This window comes from Columba livia, chromosome 1 (assembly GCF_036013475.1).
Source record: "Columba livia isolate bColLiv1 breed racing homer chromosome 1, bColLiv1.pat.W.v2, whole genome shotgun sequence".
NCBI lineage: Eukaryota > Metazoa > Chordata > Aves > Columbiformes > Columbidae > Columba > Columba livia.
The window spans coordinates 76,178,377-76,190,219 of record NC_088602.1 but is presented as its reverse complement, the minus strand read 5'-3'; the positions used below and the strand labels follow the sequence as shown (position 1 = coordinate 76,190,219).

Sequence of the window (11,843 nt, the reverse complement as noted above, 5' to 3'; positions counted from 1 at the left end):
TTGCAGTGGGCTAAGTGCCTGCATGGCTGGTGCTGGGGCTGTTGCGCACTGGGGTTTGACAGTAGTGCTGGGCCAGGTGCCTGGCTGTGCTCTCAAACATCCCTGGGGCAGGCACAGGCCATATAATCATACAGACTGGCTGGTGTAATGATACAGAAGGGAACAGATGGGGAAGGGAAATGGCAGCATTTCAGGATGTGCGGGTGTTACCTGCCACGGTGCTGCTTTCAGTTGGCTGCACAGCAAGGTTTTGCTGGTCTTCCTGCCACTTTGGCTGGCCCATGGGCTCAGGGACCTTCCCAGTCCCCCAGCAGGCCAGGGAGCGGGGGGACGTTGTGTACTAGGCAGACCCCTGGTGCTTTCATTCCTGTGCGCTTTCCCATCCTGACTCCCGGTAACATGTAAATCTCCCCATGCTCTTCACCTGCCAGAGCCCTGGGCAATGAAGAATCAGGTGGCAGGTAAAGTAATCAATCTGGAGGGCTTTTAGCAGCATGTCCTGCCGTCATTTGACAGCGCATCTCTGTCAAGGAGACTGTGTCTTTCCTTGATCGATAAATCAATCTGTCCTTTTGTACCTTTGTACACCAGCATGTCAGTCATTTCATGCCATGGACAATGAAGAGCTGGCACATAAATGGCATGGTAAATACTGTCTTTTGCCAAGACCCCTCAGGAGTGACACGAAGTCTAGGGCCCCTGAGGGATCTCTGCCCATGTCCAGGTAGCAGGTGATGGTGCTGATCCACATCCCGTTACTGGCCTGGATTGCTGGGTGGCATCTGTTGTTTGAGGCAGGTCATCTGTCAGGATGTATCAATGATGTGCCTGAATGTTTCCCTGAGAAGCCTTGGGCTCATGTCCATGTAAGCTACAGGACTTCATTTTCCTCAGGTGTCACCAAGGCAGACACCTCTCCTTCCACGCTCTGCAGTGAGGCTCTGCCAGCACACCCCCTGGCATCCCTTGACTGCTTTTTTCCACATGCTAGAAAAGTGCCAGTGCTGTTGGAGAGAAAGAAGTATGATCTCCCCTGGGCAGTTGCTGATGGAGGTACAGAGGACTCTGCTAGGTCAGTACCAAATATGGGCTGAGGTTTGCTGGATGGGGCTTGATGGATGGGGCTTCTTGCTGCTGGTTAGGGTCTGGTGCTGCACCCTGGGTGAATGCTGCACACAGGGTGGGCTGAGCTGCCTGCGCCTGCCTGCTAAGGTTTCTAGAGACATCGCTTGTGTCAGCCTCAATCTCCTATTTATCTCCTCTTATTCCTGCTGTCACAACTCTTTCCAACGAATGCAGAGTGAAGAGAGTGGTAACACTGGGCAAAGAGACACTGACAAACAGACTCGTGTTGTGAATGATGCCTGTGCACTGTGACACGTTTGCTTGTTTTATTGAGGACCGGACTGAGGGTCACCAAAGTCAGTTTGATTAGGAATATCAGTCTGCAATATCAAAGTGAAGAGCTGCATTTGTTTTAGCATCTCTTCTGCAATACTGAGATGTGATTACATGAGACTAGAAAGCAACTGGTTTGGGTGTTTCATGCTAATTTAGGGCATCTCCCTTGGTTGTTTTTTAGCTCCTGGCTCTTTTTGGCAAACAGTTTTGCTTTCACTCAGCAGTTTTTGCTCTGAGATCTCCACTTACAAGTCCAGGGTGTACTAAAGGGAATCCCAGTGGTTGGATGCCATAAAAATGCCTCAGCTTGGGAATTCCTCAGACTAGTTTAAAAATATTTGGAAACATTGAAACTAGGATGTGGAGACACTGGAGCTTTCCCACTGGAATCACAAGGAGTAACTGCAACACATCAGAGACAACCTGGAGGCAGCACCAAACTGCAACACATGCTATCCTGTCCCCTACCTTTGTGTTATAACAACAAGATCAGCCTTCCTCTCTAGATACATCTAATTGTATCCTTAGGCTATGATGATTATAACTACACTGCTACTCTAATTAGGCTTACAGTTCAACATCTTTCTTAATTTCTCCTTTCTTTAATTTCTTTGAAGTGTTTTAGACAGCCATCCTAACATAACCAGTCTTTCATCACCTAGCATCGTTCATCTCTCCCTCCCCTTCCCTTGGACACAGCTGTGGTGCGTCAAGCCTCTGTTACAGTTCTTCTACAGCCAATGGCTGGTACAGCATCTCCTTCTATTCAGGTGACAGGAGAGCTGCAAACAGGGCAACAAGGGTCCTGTCCTCACCCCTCTGTGAAGTTCAGGAGGGCTTGGTGTGCCACACTGCAACTGCTGCAAAATTCCTGGATAACCCTGGATTTGTTCCACTCTTAATTGTTCTTACTTCTTTTTGGAGGTCAGGCCCTGCCATTCGTTGCCAGCTCCTCAGAGGATTTAGAGACAAATGGGGACTAACAGCTTAAAATGTTCTTGCCTCAGAAAAAGCGACTTGATAAAAATAGCCTTTCCCTCCTCCGTTGCTCTAATTCCTGTGTGACTCCAGGTCAGTTTTCCTCTCTCTCAGACAGAAAAAAAAGGTTTTTGCCATCTCTTCCTCCTGTTTACCACAGAGGTCCAGGAAAGAGACGTGCAGTTTCTCAGCACGATAGCCAACTAAGGTCTAAATGAAAAGTGAGGTTCTTTTTCCTTGGTAATGAGGGGAAAAAAGCATCCCCCAAACCACCAGTTTAATCCATAGATCCTTTCTGATATCTGCATAGTTGTGAATAAGACTAAAGAGTGACTAGCAACTTAATCCCTTCAGTAAGGCACAGCAGGAATCACAGATTTGTGATAAACACAGTTGTATGTATCTATTTACAAGGAACTTAGGAAATTATCCTTACACATTTTGGCCAACAAGACACTTGCCAAGTCTTTACGATGTAAGCATGCTGGCCTCAGACACAGAGTGGTGCTGTGCCACATACTGCCCACCGCTATAATGCCAGCATGCAGGCTGGTCTGTGGGGCAAGGAAAATAATGCCAGTACCAGCCCAGTACCTTTTCTTTCCCTCTTTAGGTCTCCTCAGGGGAGAATACAACTCTTCCCCTGTAGGTTTTTCCAGTTATAAGGTATAAAATGTTTTGCCTTCTCTGGCTACTATAAATGCTGTGAATGGATGTTTTACACGGAGGCTGCTCTCTGCTCAGGGAACCTTTTTAAAGGGAGGAAAAATTCAGATCATCAGAAATGGGCCGCAGACCACATTAGCGAAGTGTGCAAAATCTGCCTGCTCCAGCCCATCCCATGTGCAAGAAACAAAAAAGCCCTCAGGTCAGCTTTCTGTTAAGCTTGAACACACACATCTCTTCTTATGCACATGTCTGCATACAGAGTGTGTGTCATGGGGGGATGCCATCAGGATCTGGGCACAAGAGCATAAAAGTCCTTCATTTCCAGCAAAACTGGAGACTGATCTTGTTCTGTGCCTTTCTCCTCCCTCCCTCCAGCTCCTCCGTCCAGGCTTGTTAAGGTACCTTAATACAAGGGCTCCCAACCACAGTATAGGCTTGTAAAGGAGAAGGCTTCATGGCAGGGATGATTTAAGGCCTTCCCAGCTTGTTGTGTTGGCTATTTCATCTAGCAGCATCTCTGTCAACATCTTTCCTGCCCAGCCTGAGAGCTTCAAGGGGGGATTGTCACAAGGCACAGGCAGAAATATGCCCTAGAATCATAAAATCATAGAATGTTCTGAGTCGGAAGGTACTCATAAGGATCATTGAGTCCAACTCCTAGTCCTGCATAAGACAACCCCTCCGTCACCCTGATCAGAACCTCAGAGCTGCTAGAGAGAGAAGGAGAGATCACAGCCAGGTTTTCCTGTGGACTGGTGACTGGCTGGCCCCCAGGGGCTGACATTTGGTGGGTGCTGCAGACTGGAGATCTTGGAACTGAGACCTTGCCTATCAGCAGTCATTCAAGACTCCACAGCAGATCTGCTATGGCTAGAGGTTATGACCCTGGTGCAAGGTGGGTTATCGGTTCATCCTACCTACCTTGGCCACCTCCCTTAGACACCGAGCAGTTCCTCACCTGCTCTCCTAGGTGGTGCTGAGGCTGCTGCGCAGCTGCTGTCGGGGGTCCCCGGAGGTGGCCACACTTTGCTGGCAGCTGAACGGAAAGCAATCCCACTGCTGCTGTAAGTAGCAGCCCCTGAAACATCCTGTGTTGCATGGGGATGGGGCTACAACTCAGGAACTGGAGATAAGAATAATAATTTCTCACATTCTTTGCCATGCCACAGGTGTAAAAGAAGTAGTGAAGCCAGGCTGGGGCTTAGGGAGGTACCCATTTTCCATTCCTTCCTCCCACTGACCTCCTCAAACACAAAATCTAGAAACCAGGGAAGCAAAATCTTTCCTGGTCCACGATGCGAGTCTGCTAGCTGAGCGGCTTTAAGGGCAGCTGCCAGCTACAGTAAGACGTACAGGAAATTCACAGGAGTTGGCTGTAGGCACGTCAGATGATGTAAGGAGAAGGGATTCACTGACGTATACAGGAATAGAAGTCACCAAGCCAGCTGAGGAAGAGAGGAAAAAATGTTGCTTACTTGCAGGAAAAAAAAGGGGGGGGTGTGGTGTGCGTAATACTGTTTGAGAGGAATTGCCTGCTTTCTTATGCCTTTCCCGTTCCCATTTTTCCAGGCTTTCTTAATTGGCAGAGGTCACCCCACAGCATCCCTAGATTACCAGCTCACAGGGAACTGAAACTCCACATGGCCCTGAGAAGTGAGGGTGTCCACCACACTGGGGCTTTCCTAAAGGTGAAAGCTGACCCCAGAAATAGCATGGCGAAGGATTTAAAGCAACACACAATCATTTGGAAAGTTGTTGTGCTCTCTGTTTCCCAAAAACACTTTCGCTGTTTCCTGCCCCAAATCTTGTAGATGGATGGGTCCATCTGGGGGCCACTGCCCAGCACTGGGTGCAGCGGGACTCTGCCACCCTGTCTCAAACCACAGAAGGTGCAAGATGAAGGAAAATCTGACCCCAAATGTCCACTGCATGGAAGGAAGCCTATCATCCCTGTTACCCCATTTCTCTCACCCATTCTTGGGGACATTTCTTGCAGTTCTCTCAGCTTTTCTGCTGCTCTCAGCACTGATGGCCACCTCAGCAATAGTTATGCAGCAACTTAGTATTCAGGCTCAGTCTGCCATTGCCCGCAGCATCCACCTGCAAACTCTTATCTGGGTATCTGTCGGCCAGTGACCCTCTTGTCCTAGGTCACTCCAAGTCCATGGAGGCAAGTGGGACGGGTTAGATGATGTGGCCTGGCTGCGAGGCTGTTGTGTCTTGGGGTGCAGACCAGGGGAGCACCCCAGACCAGGCTGCAGGCTGCCCTGTCAGCCACCCCTTCTGAGGGGTGTGAAAGTGCCCCCTCTGCAGGGGCAGCCAGCCCGGCTGAAGGCTGTAAAAGGGATCGGGTCTGAAGGGATGACAGGGGGAGAGAAAGCAAGGGAAGCAAAAGCAGGGAAGAAGCTCTGACTGCAGATGGATTTTGCCCCCTTCTGTCAGCATCCTGCAACAGTCCCGAGCTGCTGCCGCGGGCCGGCTCTGCGTTGCCGAGCCTGGTGCTTTTGGCTGTACAGATGCTATTGCAGCCACTGGCAGCTCCCCCAGCCTCTTGCTGGTCATAGGCAGGGAGGCCAGAGATTTTGACCGAAGCCTGCGGGGTGCTCAGCTTTAAAGCCAGACAATTGTGTCATAAACAAGGGTATTTTATTTTCAGGTCAGAAGATAGCAGGCTGGGGGAGGAAAGCTGGCGGGGGTGTGGGATGGAGTGAATATTTGCAGGAGCAAGGGAGTCACATAGCTGAGGGGTGACTGTCAGTGGCTGAGCAGACCTTGGAAGATGGAAAGATGCTTTTGCCCACAGATTCACTTGTGAAACTCTGCTGCTGCCTTAAACACTGTCAGTACCTGAGTACTGGCCTCACAGGAACATGGAAACAGGATGTTCCCACAGGCCCAGTCTCCTGGTAGATAGCAGGAAGAATGTGGAGTCTCTAAAGTAACATCTGTTGTTGCACTGACCTCCTACCCTATCCCCTTGTATCTCATAGGCAAGCAAAGTTGCTGCCAGGTGACAGCCATGCAAAATTATGAGCTGGGACTCATCCTAGCATGTTCATCAAAATAACTGTTAGATGGGGGGGAGGATCTCAGGAAAGCTGGTAGGGCAGAAAGAGGTGTGCCGTAGAGTTGCTTATATATGTCCTGTGCAGCAGAGGATGGGGAGCTGTGCAGGCAATCTTTTCTTTTTTAATTTTTTTTTTTTTATTCTGGTGAGAAGTAGTGGTGTCATATAATGAAGTGAGCTTGTGCAAAAGGACTGGAAATGTTATATCGCCTTCTCTGGAACTGATCTGCCCTTGTAACTGATTTCTCAAGCCATGGAGGCAAGCTCATCACAGCCACATGCACCTTCCAGAGCATGTGGGGACTCTGTGCCAAAACCAACCCAGTGGCAGAGCCTCTGAAGAGGCCAGAACAGGTTAACTCCAAAATGTCTGTAGGGAGGCAAGGTAGAATGCGTTCCACTCCTGGTTTATGCACAGATTTCTTTGGAGAAGGATAGATACAGGTGCTGTGGCTGATCAGATTGCTTGGGATGCTTGATGGAAGAGGGGTTTAGAGCACTAGAGTGTAGCTAAAGAGGAGTGCTGGGAGAAGAGGGAATCTGGGGTGAACCTCAGTGCTAGGCAGTTTTCCAGGTATGTGACATCTCCTCACCAGCCTGCCTGGATGATTCTTGCATTCCTATGGCCTGGGTTCCAGAGGCAGGCGACAGTTTTTTCTTCTGTCATTTTGCCATTCAGCATTAGTTCTGGGCTTCAGTCAGAAGGTTTTAGTCACCTTATAAATAATCCCTTTCAGCCCATTGTGACCTCTGTGTGAGCTCGGTATATGCTGCAAAGCAGCTACACGACAGGTGGCTGCATTTCCAAAGCAACCCTGATGCACATAAGCTCAGCAGCATTTTAGATCTCCTCCTCCTGGATGTGCATTTCACAAGCATAATATATGAGAACCGAGGGAGCCACCCAAGGTACAGTAAGTCCAGCGATCTTTTTTTCCCGGTCATTGCCCAGTCATTATTTTAATATCAGTCTGACCAAAAAGAGAATCCAAGACATAAACCTAGGAGGAGTCATGTTGAGAGTCATGTTGACCCCTTTGCTTCCATCCCAGCTGAAAATCAGGTCTGCTGGGCAAAACTGCTTCTTTTCAGCCACTGTCAGGAAGGTTTTGTCTCTGGAGTGGTCCTGAGCTCACTCCAGGGCCAGGCTGGCATTAGCTGAAGTGAGGTGGAAATCTCTTCCACACCTTTGCAGCCTTCATTCCCACAGCAATGTTGAATACCAGCTAATCCCCACTGTAGAATCACAATGTCTTTCCTTGAAAATAGGTGGTGTGTGGGATGATTCTGCCTGATGGGTAGGGGTTTGGTACATCCAGGAAAAAGATAAGGAAGCACACCCCAGCGTTCCTGTCAGTCCGGTCTCAGACTTGTATCTAGGTGTCACAGAGAGCATCTTCCAGCCCATCACTCTTTTCCTCTCATTAGTCTGCATTTATATATGGTCTTCACCTGTTCTTGCATGATTCCCAGGTCTCCCTGGATCATTTATTAATTTTCTGCATCTTCCTGCTCTATAAACACATGAGATACAGGGAAAAGCACCTAGCCTTCTGTATGCAGATTATGTCCACACCAGGCCCAGCAAATTCTAGTCGAACCCTAGCAATTAACATCTCTCCAGCTCAGCCAGGCTGGAAGAAAACAGCCATCTCCAGCACATCGATTCTGCTTTTCCTGGAAAGTGAGAAGTGCTTCCAGCACAGGCTTCCGTGAGCTAGAGCACTTTGCTGTAAGACCTGGAAGAGGAGAAGATGCCTGCAGCCTTCTGCCCTCCTGCTAGATGGCCTCATGCTTTATCTGCTGCCTGGATCTGGGGAACACCAGCATCCAGGGACTTAAATCTCCCTGCCTGACAGAGCTGGGAGCTGGTACATCGTGATGACCTTGCCAAGAAAGCCTGTTGTGGCTGCCGTATTTTTTCCCCAAGCAGCTGAGTGTGGCACCTGTGACTCTGGGAGGGAAAGCTGGACAGGTTTTTGAAGTGCTAATGATGATTAGTTTGTCTAAGCCAGCGCAAACTATCAATGGGTTTGAAATATTAATCAGGAGAAGGGCCTAGTTCTGAAGAGATACAGAATGAGAAATGAATGGGGAAGTGGGGGGGGGAAGGGAAAACAAGGGCTGGAGGAGGAAGAGATGCCTAAGTGAGGATTTGACACAAGTATTTTCAGCTGCTCAGCTCTTTGCTCTCTGAGTGGGACAGATGCCTTCCTCTTCTGCATGCCTGAAATACCTCCCTTCAAAATCAAAGTGTTTCTGTGAGCAATGAATTTCAGTGCCTGAATAGGAAAAGCCTCCTTGAGGATTGCACCTCAGATCCTCCTCCGCTCCACCTGAGGAGTGACGTTGCACCCTTCCCCCATGTCTCCCCATCAAATGCCCTTTTACCCTTATGCTGTCGTCTGCCACTTGCTTAATTTGTATGTTGGTGTGCATACACCTTAGCACAGTCCTGGAAGATACTTGCACACACCTGATTTCAGACAAACCACTGCCATGCAGGCTGCACTTTCCTGTAGAGTGTGTGGATGGATAGATTCTGATAAACACTATAAATACGTGAACTGTAAAAAATGTTTGCAGATGTACTTCTCTCTCTTCCCTCTTCCTTTTGTAGATACCTGTGCACCTCCACGTGTTTATCTCATGTTTGCACTTGCTATGGATGCCTGTACTATCTTACGCTCACACTGACATATAGGAAGATCATCCTCAGAGTACCTTGCCGTGCTATACTGGCACTTTCAGGTCCTGGATTTACTTAGAACAGTATTGCTGCTCACACACCTCTCCTGCAAGTAAACAGCAAGTTGGAGTAGATGTATGTGATGATGTCTCCTCATCACACCATATGTGGGTCATGTGTAGATGTCACTCTCTGTTTCTGCTCAGACTTTGCCAGGACCTCCTGCTCCACTCTTTGGGATGGTCTTTGGGGCCCCTGGAATAGGAAACATAATGAAACACAATTGACCAAAAAAAAAAAAAAAAAATGACAAGAGAAATAAAAAGAAACACGTCATTTCATAGCTCTCTAAGCACAGACATGCCTAACTTCCTGCTTAAGGATCTGAGCTGTACAGCTCACCCAATTAGTCAGTAACATAAGAACTGACATACCAGGCAGAACCAAGGATCTGTCTAGCTGCCTTTCCCCCATATGTTTCTATCAGTGACCTATAGCGGATGCCAAGAGAAAAATGTAAGAGTGGTATAAGTATATAATGATACTGCTCTGTTACAGTCTCTGAGCTGCCAGTGTTTTGCAGCACAGGGACTTCCTGAGCCAGCTGTGTTTGCTCTGTGCTTGGTAGTTCCTTGTGAATTTGTCTCATGGCTCTTTGGGTTCCTGCAATGTCCTGTGGCAGCGAGTTCCACAGCTGAACCCTACTCCACACGCTTTAGTTTGCATTTGCTCATCACCTGTCCACCACACTGGATTCCCATTGTTTCTACTGGAAGAGATGGTGAAAGATCTTTCTTATTCACTTGATACATGATCTTTCTTATTCACTTGATACATGATGCTCATGGGTTTGTGTTTCGATGTCACATTTCTTCTCAGTCATCTATACCATGGCCTGAGGAAACTTAATATTCTTTGCTGTGTGAGGAAACACCCAAACAAGTGTAAGCACAAGTCCAAAGTTCCTTAGCTCTTGCATGTCCTACAGGTAACCTTTCCTTGGAACTAGTACTAGAAATCGACCTGGGTATGACTCCTCAGAGCTTCATATTCATGCCTAAACCAGCACTTTTCTGCAGTACGCCTGCCTTTTATATACTAGAGATATTATTATCCTGTATCTAACCCTCCACTGAAAAGGCTTTCGAAGAACATGTGCTGAGTACATTTCCTGCATTCTTAGTAATTTTCCTGACTCAGGCCCTTAAGCTGTCCGCTCTGCACCAGCCAGCAGCTCCCTTCAGAGCACTGCACTCCTCAGAGGAGGCTGACACCTCTCACAAACCCATCAGAATTAATGCAAGCTGGGAGACTGTGGCCTGTCCTCAAAGTCAGTTCTGGAATGTGCAAGAGTCTTAGCCTTTCCTCAGCGTGCGTATGTGCTTCTATGGAAGAGATAAACGGGAGCTTCTTATCAAAGCAGCTGGCAAGAGTCATGGCCTTGGTGCAGTCAGGTAATTACTTGGATCCCTGGCATCTCAGGATTGCCACCTTCTACATCCATCCGTTTGCAAAGGAGAGTTTCTGCAGTAAGCTGCGCAACGTAATCGCATCAGTGGCCATTAGGATTAGCTCTGATCTTTACGAGGCAAAACCTGCTTGAAGTAAGCAGCTCAGAAAAGATGGAGAGAGCAACAGAGCTCCCATCTTGGAAACTGATGCAGAGATAAGGAATTCCACTAAAGGGCAATATAGATGTGAAAGCAATAATGATAATTAATCTTCTTAATCAAGTAATCTTTTCACAGCAAGCAGAGCTTTTAGTGAATTTAGCCCCATGTGTTACTCTGTAACACACAAACCATTTAAGTCTACGGAAAGATACCTTTTCCTTTAGTAGGCTTTGGATCACGCACTCTTGTGAATGAGGTGGATATCTCGTTTTGATGTAGCTGTCATTCCTGTGTTTACTGAATGGTTGGCAGGAATGTGCTTCTGTGAGATTTGCCCATCAGTGGATTGCCATGATTTTTTGTTCAGGTACTGTCTGCTCATCTTGTGCAACCAGCACTCGGACTTGCATAGCTCTGCTTTTTCTCTCTGATGAGGTGGCTGTCAAGTTTTCCAGAGAGCCATGCAAAATCTTCCAATGCAGATAGTTTAGCTGATACACAGTCAGCACAACAGTACTCCTGACTTTGTTTCTCTCCCCGGGGACGGTCTTGCAAACCAAAGCCATTTGTGTTAATGTTCACAGCAAGCGAATAAAATGGGCCACGAACACCATCAAAACAAATCTGCTGTTTATATTTGAATGACTGTTTGGTCATGCTCTAATAGCAATAATCATCAGCAGTAGCAGCGGGGAGCCAGCATGCGCGTTAAGTGCACTACGTTTTCATTTGACATGAGTAATTGTAACGTTCGGTGAAGTTGTTCTAATAGTCGTGATACACTTGTTGGCCCACGAGATGGGAAGTGGTGGAAGGCCAAATTAAGGTAGTTTGCCTGACCCTCACTAACAAATTGCCTCACTCTCAGCCTGTGCTTTGATTAGTGCTGATTATTTTTAAACTATATTTAAGGCACATTGGCAATTTCCTCTTCTGCACAAGTACATCTAATGATTGGAGATGGGACCAGCCAGGAGTTGGTGTCTGGGTGCTGGATGCAATGGCTGGATCTGGTTTATAGCTCTTCACCTCTGTTCTCAAACTAGATGAATCCCACCTTCCCTCACCCCCATATCAAGCCATTCCCGTGTTTTGTAGAGGAAAGGCAAGAATCAATTATATTAAGCAAAGAAGTTTCTCAGCTAATAAATGGATCGGCCCAGTCTCTGATCCCATAGTGCTATATCAAGTCTCTCTTCATCTTGCCCCTGTCTAAAAGTTGAGATAGGGGCTACTGACTGTGTCACGAGGGGTTTAGACAGGGATCTGAGGTCCACCAAGTTTGGAGTGAGAGTTGCCACCTCTTACAATGAGAGGCTCAGGATGAAGACTGAGCACCAAGTCTCCATTTCAAACCCATCCCTACTCAACGCTGGCATGTTTTCTTTCTTATTATCAAATTAAAACAAACAGTTGAAAACTGGGG

At 47.6% G+C, this 11,843-nt stretch overlaps 1 protein-coding gene across 2 annotated transcripts in view; it reads left to right on the top strand.

The window, feature by feature from the left end:
- The window catches only part of LSAMP (limbic system associated membrane protein), a 1,035,828-nt gene that overhangs the window by 183,339 nt on the left and 840,646 nt on the right, over positions 1 to 11,843 (top strand). The window lies entirely within an intron of this gene.